The following is a 12211-nucleotide window of genomic DNA, read 5'->3' on the forward strand; positions in this document are numbered from 1 at the left end:
AGACCTACTTTATCCTTTATTTAGAAACAGGGTCTCACTAAGTTGCTGAGGCTGGCTTTGAACCTGTGCAATCTTCCTGTCTCAGCCTCCCAAGCGCAGGGATTATAACCGTGCGCTACCACGCCCGGTTAAGAAATGGGTTTTAAATGAACACATACAATGAGCATTGATGATCACTCACAGTGTATAATTCACTGCTGATTCTGAACACCGAAATGCATACATTTTTGTGGGTGAAACTCTTTTTTTGGGAAATATTTAAATAATCTGGAGTTGTCCTAAGACATACTTAGAGAATTCCAAGCTCCATTGGTTTTCAGCTGCAACAAAACTCTGCTTTCTGACTGTTGGTGTATCAAACACAAGACATGACTCATGGCAGGCAAGCAATGAGCTACATCCCAGTCCCCAAATACAGTGTGTGTGTGTGTGTGTGTGTGTGTGTGTGTGTGTACGCGCGCATGTGTGTGTGTTACTGAGGATGGAACCCAGAGTCATTCTATCTCTGAGCTACAATCCCAGCTCTATTTTATTCTTTATTTTGAAACGGAGTCTCACTAAGTTGTGGAGGGCCTCACTAGGTTGCTGAGGCTGTCTGCAAACACATGATCCTCCTGCCTCAGCCTCCCAAGTATTGGGATTACAGCTCTGTGGCACCATGCCTGGCTTCCCAAACTACATTTTTAATGAAAGCATAGGAAGAGGAAAACTTCTTTGGCAAAATGATTTCTTATTTCAATCAAAAATTTCCTAGTAGGACTGTAATCCCAGTACTTGGAAGGCTGAGACAAGAAGATTACAGGTTCAAGGCCAGCCTGAGAAACTTAGCAAGACCTTCTGCAACTTTTAAAGACCTGTTTCTAAATGAAAAAGAAAAAGAGTGATGGGTGTAACTTGGAGGTAGAATGCCCCTGGGTTCAATTTCAGTATATCAATCAATCAATCAATCAATAAATAAATAAATGGAAAAAAATTCCTAGCAGGATATAAGCAGAATATTATTGAAGTGGGTATGGAAACTCCACATTGGAATCTGTATTTACATGTGACCAAGCAGAGACCGGGAAGTTAAAACTGAGATCCCTTTTTCAAAACAAAACTAGAGCTTGCTGTCAAAAAAAGCTTGATAGTGGTCCCCGATTGACCCCCCCACCCCTAAAAAGGAGTTATTTAAAAGAATTTTTCAAGCCGGGCGTGGTGGCGCACGCTTGTAATCCCCGCGCTTGGGAGGCTGAGACAGGAGGATCGCACAGGTTTGAAGCCAGCCTCAGCTACTGAGTGAGGCTCTCAGCAACTTAGTGAGACCCTGTTTCCAAATAAAATATAAAAAAGGTCTGGGAGTATAGCCTGGAAGTAGAAAGCTTCTGGGTTCCACCCCCAGTACCACCAAAAAAAAAAAAAAAAAAAGAATTTTTCAGAGTTGTCAAGCAGCAGATGAGATGCTTTGGAAATGGAGCCTGAGGGTACATTTGGAGCTAGCTAGCTCCTCACACTTTCTCTAAGGAGCGTAAGGTGAAGAGCCTTCTCAAATGCTTGCAAAATTCTTCCCAAAAATCTGTTCCTCATTTAACAATGACGTAGCACGATTGAGCCGCTTTGTTTTCAAGATTAAACTCTGGAAAAGATACAAGTATACTGTTTTACTTTTAATGATTATTTTTAATCTTATTTCTTATTTTAATTGTCTCTAGATGTTCTTCATTTTATGTAGCTTTTCCTTTTTCAAACACTTCATTTTAATGACTTTGTTTTTAATGATTGCATGTTTAAATGAAAAATATGTAACAATCATCAATATGTTTCTTGCTGTTTATAATATGTTCATATTTTTCTGATGTGTGAAGTATCAAATAGTTGTTTTCACTGTGTTTTGTTTTGTGAAGTCCACACTCATAAGAACATTAGTACTGATGTCCATATTTCATTAAAACCCAAACAGGTATTGACAGCATGGCGCCCTTGCTTGCCCCAGCGATGGCTTCTGTGCCTGGTCAGCAGTGGGCAGGTGGGGAGAGGCTATTCCAGGATGTTCCTGTCAATCGAGGTCTGTTGGCTCCCTGAAGTGGGTGGTATCAATACTATTTTTGAGCCAAAACATTAGGCTTTGAGAAGTTTAAATACTTTCTCCAGATGCTACAGCCAGTGAGTATGGGAACCAAGAGCAGGAGCAATGCCAGTTCCGCGCCAAGCCCTTTCCCCTCTGCCTTCTCCCTGGAGCCACCGGACACTGCACTATTGTAATAACCAGCTCCATCCTTATTGTTGTTGTTGTTGTCCTGGGGGTTAAACCCGGGGGCTCTTTACCTCTAAACTACACCCCCAGGCCCCCGTCTTTCTTATTTTTGAAGCAGGGTTGCCAAGGGCTCAGAAAGTTGCTGAGGCTGGCCTTGAACCTATAATCCTCCCGTCTTAGCCTCCCAGGTACTGGGATTACGTTCGTGTGCCACCACACCTGGATAGCTCCATTCTTCATAAGAGAAAAGAAGTAGGAAAAGTGATCTGGGCTGTGCTGGAAGTGCGATGGGCTTCCAGAGCCAGGCTCGGGGCTGCATGGGCTGAGCAGGGGTCCCAGCCACTGGGCAGGCACCATCTGGGAGGGGCCTCCTCCTTGCTCCCCACTGAACCTCAGATGAAGGGAGGCTTCCTTCCTGCTCTGCTCAACCAAGGACAGTTGAAGCACTGGGAGGAGAGAAAACAGCCTCATCTACGACAACATCTCTGGTGGTTTCCATTAGTTCAAATTCTTGTAAATACCAAAAGTCATGTAAAACTGTAATCGAAGATATCTCAAACCAGTTGGGTTTTTGCTATCAATGCCACTCCTAGTTATTATTGCTCCTATTATTCTATCAATACTACTGCTAAGATTACTGCTGGTTAATATTTTTCAGGCGCGGGCTTGTCCTCAATTGTAGCTTTGTGTGGGTTCATCATCTGCAGAAAGCCTGATGAAATTTTGAAGGCAGGAATGGGAGTATCAACATATGATAGAAGCTTTTGCAGGGCACAGTGGCGCACACCTATAATACAGTACTTGGGAGGCTGAGAGAGGAGGATTGCACATTGGAGGCTGGCCTCAGCAACTTAGCAAGGTCCTGTTTCAAAATAAAAATAAAAAGAGCTGGTGCCAGGTGTGGTGGCGCACGCATGTCATTCCAGCATTTGGGAGCCTGAGACAGGAAGATGGCGGTTCAAGGACAGCCTCAGCTACTTAGTGAGGCCCTTTGCAATTCAGTGAAACCCTGTTTCAAAATAAAGAATAAGAAATAGGGCTGGGGGTGAAGCTTGGAGGTAGAATGCCCCTGGATTTCATCCCCAGTACCACAAAAATAAAAAATAAAAAAAATTGGAAAGATCTGGGGATGTAGCTCAGAGATGAAACAACCCTGGGTTCAATCCCCAGTACCAGAAAAGATAAATTAATAAATAGAAGCTTTGTTATTTCCTTTGCTCAGAACCATAGGTTCCTATTTTAATTGATATTGTAAATATTTGAATTATCTTTAAATTACTATTTTTAGTTAAGGTTGTACACTATAACTTTAATCTAACGGGTACTGTGTCCAGTTGCATTAGGACATTTTGCATGCTGTGTGCCTCAAATTGATTTTGAAATACAATTTCTAGAGGTTTTTTTATTCAGCACACATCCTATCAGATTACTGTGTTTGCTTTTGTTTTAGACTTCAATAAAAGCCATTTGCTGCTAAATTGAGTGGGTAAAATGTACAAGTAGTAACTGACTGAACATTCATGGCCGTAGTTAAAGTAAATCTTTTAGATATAGCTTTAAACAATTGTGTTTTCCAAAAGTATTGTAAAACACTTAGAATTAATTCTCTCAAAGGCACTGGCAAATCGAGGGGACTGTCATATCTGTTATGTCACTCAAAGGCTAAAATAAATTATATCAGCTCTTCTTAGCCTAGAGGTTGATTTTAATTCAAAGCAATCTGAACCCATACTGAGTTACAGTAAAGGACTAATGCTCACCAGCCTTGTACATGCGCAGGATGATAACCACGGACCAGAGAAACAGGGACCACTAAGCCTCGGGCATAACATTCAATCCACATTTTAGGAAGCTAAGCACTAATAGATCAGAAATTCATCTAGGTTTGGGTACAAATTATATACATTGGAAAAATAACACTATTTTATTGGAGGGTTTTTTGCATTGAAACTATAAAATTAAGGAATATGGCTTTGCTGAATTCTTAAAAAACTCAGCACTTTGGTTATTTTTTTAATTTTCCGAGGCATGGGCAGTTTATTCAGGATAACCATTCTATTCCCCATGCAATTTTAAGGAAAAACTGGACAATTTAAACTCTCAATTAGACCTAAAGGGCTATTTTTTTTAAATCACTTTAAAAACAAATACTGGAAGTCATTGAAAAGCATGTCAATAAAGAAAATGTTAAAATATAGAAAGATCTCAGAGCAACGTTACTAATAGAAAAAATAAAAACTTGTCAAATACTATGTACAGTATCATAATATTTATTAAAAAAGAGTCATATAGCTGGGCATGGTTGCGCACTTTTATAATCACAGTACTTGGGAAGCTGAGACAGGAGGATCTGGGTTCGCAGCTAGCCTCAGCTACTTAGTGAGACCCTGTTTCAAAATAAAGAATAAACAATAGGGCTGGGGATGTAGCTCAGAGATAGAACGTCCCTGGGTTCCATTCCCAGTACCAAAAAAAATTTATATTTTGGATGTATGTTCAAGCCCAGTTTAGGACTGCTCCAGCTCCATCACCTCCTTCCCACATCTTGTTCTTGTATAAAACATGCCTTATTATTTTACAAATCACATTTTGTTTTTTTTTCTTTAAAGCCTATGGCATGTAGTTTTTATTACCATGTTGTTTCAGACTGTTTTGACAATTTTTGATTGTTTACAAAAATAAAAAAATAAAGAATTGTAAAAAGCCAAGCATAGTGGTGAACACTTGTAATCCCAGTACTTGGGAGGTTGAGACAGAAGGATTGCAAGTGTGAAGTCAGCTTCAGTAGTTTAATGAGACCCTGTTACAAGTTAAAACATAAAAAGTGGAGCCGGGCGTGGTGGCGCATGCTTGTAATCCCCGCGCTTGGGAGGCTGAGACAGGAGGATCGCACAGGTTCGAAGCCAGCCTCAGCTACTTAGTGAGGCTCTCAGCAACTTAGTGAGACCCTGTTTCCAAAGAAAGTATAAAATAGGTCTGGGAGTATAGCCCGGAGGTAGGAAGCCTCTGGGTTTCACCCCCCAGTACCAAAAAAAAAAAAAAGAAGTGGTAGAGATGTAGCTCAGAGGTAGAAAGAAGGCCCCAGGGATTAATCTCTAGTACTGGAAAGAAAAAAAAAAAGAATAATGTGGATGTATGCACACACACGTACAAATGCATAGGTGTGTACACACGCACAGTTGTATGCTCCAACCTGGGGAGAGGAAATGAGGTTTGGATAGAAAGGGAATGTATTCATATATTATCTTGGATTTTAACATTAAGAAGCAAAACAAAAGTGGGCGTAGTGGCACACACCCGTATTCCTAGTACGTAGGAGACTGAGACAGGAGGATTGCAGGTTCGAGGATAGTGTCAGCAAGTAGTGAAACTCTCAGCAACCTAGCAAGACCCTCTTGCCAAAATTCAAAAAATAAAAGATAGGACTAGGGGTATAACTCCGAGGTAGAATGACCCCAGGATCAATCCTCAGTACCTCCCCCAAAGAAGCAACACAAAACCAAACCAAAATCAAACAAGCAGACTCCGCCCTCCCCGTCACACACACACACACACACACACACACACACACACACACACACACACACGAGATTTCTGAACTCATAATACTGTGGTTAGTCTGTGAGGGCTGCCAGAGTGAAGTGCCAGGCCTGGAGCCTGGGATCCGTAGTTCCAGGTGCGGGCAGGGTTGGTTTCTCCTGAGCGTCTCTACTTGGTACACAGATGGCTTTTTCTAAACTCTGTGTCCTCGTGGGGCCTCCCTGTGCGCAGACACCCCTGGTTCTCTCCCGACATGTCTTTATCTCATCTTATAAAGACACCCATCATATTAGAGTGCGGCCCTCCTTTGTTTTAAATTGATCACCTTTTTAAAGACTTATCTTCGAAACTGCTAACAGTCTAAGGTCCTGGGGGGCAGGACTTTAACATGAATTTTGTGGATACATTTAGGCCTAACATGGCATTTTCATTTTCAGTTTTAGACCAAACTACTCATGCTCCTTGGTAAACTTGTTTTTAACAACAATTACCTCTTTTACACCATAGATAGGCACCTGACTTGGAAACTGTATTTTGGTAAATGAAGTCTTGAATACTGAGATCTCCCTCAGCTTCTCTGGGAATCAGTGTGAAGGCTGTGTCTCCGCCCAGCGCTTGTGCGCCATTCTCCAAGCCTCCTTCCTTCATGTTCCCCATAATACTGTGCTCAAATTTCCATGATCCTCTGCATTAGCTGCACCCCAGCTCCCACAGTATGAGTCAGGCCCCCAGGACTGCGGAAAAATCAGACCTATCATCAACTCATCTTTCTGTCTCTAGCACCTACCAGAGGGTTGCCACATAGTGGGCATTAGGGCTTGAATTGTGTCCCACCTCCCCAAATTCATATGTCCAAGCCCTAACCCCTTGTACCTACAAATGTGACTTTATTTGGAAATGAGGTCATTGCATATGGAATCAGTTAAGAAGAGTTCACAGTGGTTCAGGGTGGGCCTTAGTCCAGTGTGATTGGTGTCCTTATAAAAAGATATTTGAACACAGCTTCATGCGCTGGGAAAACGCCATGTGGACATCAAGGCAGACGTCAGGCTGATGTGTCTGCAAGCCACGGGACACCAAATATTGCCAGCAAACTTCCAGAAGCTGGAGAGAGGCCTGGACCAGATGCTTCCTCCCAGCTCTCAGAAGGAGCCCGTCCTGCTGACACCCAGAGCTCTGATGTCCAGCCTCTTGTGCCAAGTATTGTGAGATGACAGATTTCAGAGTTGAAGACACCCAGATGGAGGTACTTTATTATGGATTCCCAGCAAACCAATATGGTAGGTATCAAAGCCAGCGTGAAGGGAGCAGGATTAACTACAGTCACATGACTGGGCTGCCTAGGATATGTGGCCCCTTTACCATCTTTCCTCAGAACAAGAACGCATCGGATGTTGGGTGAGTGGGATAAAGCCTGTTTCTTGCACTGCACAGAGCGCTTCACTCTACCTCTGATATTTTTGAAGTGTTGCTAAAGTTGTCACTTGCTTAAAGTAACACCTATCAGTAATAAGAAGGTGTGAACTTTACAACTAAGTACCCCGAGCTTATCAGCACGATCCCACTCATAGGCTGCATTTTTACCCAGCTCAGCATACGATTCCGGGGTGGATGCAATTTGTGCAGTAACATTGGTTTTTGGGTTTCATACTTCTTTATGATCTTGCAGACCATGTTAAACTGCTTACAGCTGTTTCTCCACTTCCTACTTGAACACTAATCTTGGAGATCCCCGTAGAAGTTTTGGAGAACTGAAACCAGAAAACAAATTTGCATTTGTGGCTCATGCACCTACCCCAGCTGTTAAATGCTAGCTCCTGACTCTCTTGTTTAAACTTCGTACATACAGCCTAGGAGCTATGGGTCAGAACACACAAAGTCCTCCCTTCCTTCCTACTTTCCTTTCTTCTTTCCTTCCTCTCATCATCATCATCTCTCTCTCTCTCTCTCTCTCTCTCTCTCTCTCTCTCTCTCTCTCTTGTACTGGGGATTGAACACAGGGGCATTCTACCTCCAAGATATACCTTCCACCCTTTTTATTTTGTTTATTTTGAAGCAGTGTTTTGATAAGTTGCTAAGGGTTTCACTAAGTTGCTGAGGTCAACCTCAAACCTGGGATCCTCCTATCTCAGCTTCTTGCTTATTGGGATAACAAGGTGTGCACGGCCAGCTTTGATATTTAGGTCTTTGTTTAGTATGAATATCCTGCCTACCTCCCAAATGCACCCATGAACAAAGAAGCCACAGAATAGCAAGGATGGCTTTAAAAAGGAAAAGAAAAGGGAATTCACATCTTCTGAGCACTTACCATGTGCCAGAGTCTCTACAGACATTAGCTCACTGAATCTTAACAGCAATTAAAAAAAAAAAAACACTAGGAGAGGAGACTAGGTAGTATTATATGTGTTCTCAATTGGACAAATTGATGTTTGGAAAAAGTTAAATGATGGGCCTGCATTCATTTAACTAGTTTGTGTTATGCCTGGGACAGAGACGCATCTGTCTGATTGGTGCACTTGTTTGTTTTTTACAACACCAAGAGGGATTATGTAAAGGTTTTAGAAGAGTGTGTAGATGATAAACAGAGAACTGGGTAAGGATAGTTGGTGCAAATAAGCAGAAACAGCGCTGAGACATCCAGGCAAGCAAGAAACAGAACACTGAGCTCGCAGCTGACGACTAGGCCAGGCTGCTGCTATGGTTTGGATGTGGTCTCCGTTGGAGGTTTGGCCCCCATGTCACAATGCTGAAGTGGTGGAACCTTTAAGAGCTGAAGCCTGAACCGAGCAAGGTGGCACACGCTTGTAATCCCAGTACTCAGGAAGATCTCAGGCTTGCAGCCAGCCTCGGCAACTTAGTGAGCCCCTCCATAATAGTGAGACCCTGCTTCAAAATACAAAGGATAAAATAGGGCTGGGGCTGGAGTTGAGAGGTAGAATGCCCCTGGATTCGACTCCTAGTCCTCCCCCACAACACACACACAAAGGTGAGGTCACTGCTCTGGGAAGGGACTAAGACAATTCTAGTAGAAAGTCTGAACTCCGAGAGAGAGAGTTGTTATAAGAAAAGCCCACCCCCTCATCCCTCTCTGACTTCCATGAAGTCCTCACCCAAGCTCAGATGATGCTAGTGCCATACCTCTGAATCTCCAGAACTGCAAACTTCTTTTCTTCATAAAGTTACCCTGAGTCTGGCATTTCATTGTAGCAACAGCAAACAAAATAATACAGTAATTTGTCAATAAAAATCAACATTCTGAAAAATTTGCTACAAAACTATTTTGTGATTATGGAATCAGTATAATCAGTATAGTTATATGTGATGCTTCCTACTATTCTGGGTCTGTCTTATCTCCCTCCTTTAGAAAGTGGGGTCAAGGTGATGGGGTCAAGATGATGGAGAAGAGAAGGAAGAGAAGAGGGAGAGCAAGTACCTGAGAGATCAAAGCAGATGGACGTACAGTAAGGCAATTCAAAGCTGACTCTATTATGCTACTTATCCACCTTGTTTGTTAAAGTAACAGCTACAATTTTGGAGGCACATACACATAAAGAAACAGACTGACAGGGCAGTTTCCGGTGGGCCAGTTTTGTGCACCATCCTTGGGAGGCCTCCGTTGGGTGGTTAGGGTGAGGTGATGTGGAGATGTTGCTCTTGGATACAGAGCAGGCTGAATACAGAAGGGATAAATAGGCATTTAAAAAATATAGCTGAGTCAGGTGTATTTATGTGCACCTACAATCCCAGTACTTGGGAGGCCGAGACAAGGACGATTGCTATTTTGAGGCCAGCCTAGAAACTTAGTGAGACCCTGTTTTTCTTTTTTCTTTTCTTTTCTTTCTTTCTTTCTTTCTATCTTTTTTTTTTTTTTTTTGTGTGTGTGTGTAGTGCTGAGGATTGAACCCAGGGGCATTATACCTCTGAGCTACACTCCTCGCCCTTTTAACTTTTTATTTGGAAACAAGATCTCACTAGGTTGCTAACACTGGCTTCGAACCTGTGATCCTCCTGTTTTAGCCTCCCAAGTACCAGGGACCCTGTTTCAAAGTAAAAGACAAAGTAAGGTTGGGGTGTAGCTCAGTGGCAGAGCAGCCCCTGAGTTCCATCTCTAATACTGCAGAACAAACTAAAGCAAACAAACAAACAAAAGTAGCTGGGCATTTCCCAGTTTTCCATGGAAGGCTGCCCAAACTGCCTAGAGGGTCCTTGGCTTATTTCCCTGGGGAACCTTGAGCATCTGACCATGACAGCCTCCGCAGTGGTGTGGAACTCAGCACATCTTATTTCTTGCTCGGAGGGGAGACCTGGTTATGATCTCACACCCTGGCCTACTTATTCTGCCACGTCAGTCATCCCCCAGGCTCATGGGGCACGGCCTCTAATGAGGCCAGCGTGGCCCAGTGGTCTGCCCCGGGGCTGGGGCGTCTGCCTTCTTTGGAATGCACTGAGACCTTGCTCTGGACCATCACCAATCAGGCTGTGGCTGTAGCCGGAAGGTCTCAGTAGACAAGCTGGGTAATTGAACATATGCACGTTGTTTACTTTGTCAAGACAGCAGTGACCACACTCTGAGCAGGAATGGCCTCGTTAAAAGAATGACTCTGTTCCTCGTCATTCAGAGCCTGGCTCTGCCAGCGGCTTGGGCTTTCTTTCCAATGGTTAAAATAAACAGTTCCACATGTGCACAGTCAACCTTGCAGAAAAAAGGTGTCAGGAAATAAAGATGTCGCAGAATTCAAAATAAGATGTCTTTAACAGCAGCATGGCTTTCTTGAATCGAGGAGTGGCTTTTCCTGGAGATACTTATATATCTATCTCCAGGAAAGTGTAAAGTGTGTGTGTGTGTGTGTGTGTGTGTGTGTGTGTGTGTGTGTATGTGTGTGTGTGTGTGTGTATTTTTACTAGTGCATTGCAATCGTACATCCTTGTGAGGTTCTATGTGATTCTAACACACACACACACACACACACACACACACACACACACACACACACAGCCCCTGGTGCATTTCCCCCACATCCCACATGGCTCCACCTCCTTCCCTGTACATGTTAGTGAGCTTGGTAGTAACACCTTCATGTATTACCAGAGTATTATTTGAACTATTTCCTTCCCGAATCCTCTTTTCTTTCCCCCAAGTCCCTCCTCCAGTTCCCCTCCACTACTCTGCAGGTCTCCCTCCACAATATTTAAATCCCTATGTTTTCTATTTTCTCTAGCTTCCACATATGAGCAAAAACATAACAACCCTTAGCTTTCTGAGACTGGCTGATCTCACTTAGTTTAATATTCCCCAGTTCCATCTATTTTCCTGCAAACAACATACTTTTGTTCTTCCTTATGACCGAGTGGAATTCCATTGTGTGAAATTATATACCACTTTTTTTAACCAAATCATCTTTTGATGGACACCTAGGTTGATTCCATAATTTGGCTATTGTGAATTGTGCTGCTATAAACATGGATATACATGTATTGTTATAGTATTCTTTTTTTTTTTTTTTTTTTGGTGGTACTTGAGATAGAACCCAGGGGCCTTCTACCTCCAGGCTACACTCTCAGACATATTTTATATTTTATTTGGAAACAGGGTCTCTTAAGCTAGCTGAGGCTGGCTTTGAACCTGCGCGATCCTCCTATCTCAGCCTCGCAAGCGCGGGGATTACAAGTGTGCACCACCACACCCAGATTATAGTATTCTAGTTTAAGCTCTTTTTGAAAAATACCAAGGAGTGGTAGATAGAGCTAGGAAGTATGATGGCTCGTTCCTAGTTTTATGAGGAATCTCCATATTGATCTCCATAATTGTACTAATTTGCCATCTCACCAACAGTGTATAAGAGTTTGTTTCCCCAAATTCTCTCCAGCTTTTGTTGTTATTTGTACTTTTATATTTGCCATCCTAACTGGAGTTAGATGAAGTCTCAATGTAGTTTTGATTTTTATTTCCTTAATTGCTAACGACTTTGAACGTTTTTAAAATATATTGACTGAACATATTTCTTCTTTTGTCTATTCAGTTCAATCACCCATCTTAACTTCAGGACTGGAAGGGAATATGTAGCATCTGTCGGTCCAATCTGCACATTTCAGAACAAAGGTAACTGAGGATGGGTTTTTCCAGTATCTCCATGATGAGTGGAAGGGCAAATGAACAGCCTGCTCTGGTCCCTCTGTGCTGTGGCTCCCCGTCCACTAGAGATGATGGATAGAAACCACACAGAGTTCCTGGGGAGAGAGACCTAGGCTCTAGATCTGAAATGAGAGGACCCAGTGGTATGGTTACAAGTCAAGGGGAAAGTAAGAATGGGACAAAGATGTGGAGGCAGGAATGAGCAGGGCGTATTTCTGGGAGCAGCAGGGAGACTGGCCTGATAGGTTTGGGATGGGAGAATGAGAATTAAAGTCAGGTAGTTTGTCAGTCAGAATTAATGCAGT

This window comes from Muscardinus avellanarius (genome assembly GCF_963383645.1).
Source record: "Muscardinus avellanarius genome assembly, chromosome: 2".
Lineage (NCBI taxonomy): Eukaryota > Metazoa > Chordata > Mammalia > Rodentia > Gliridae > Muscardinus > Muscardinus avellanarius.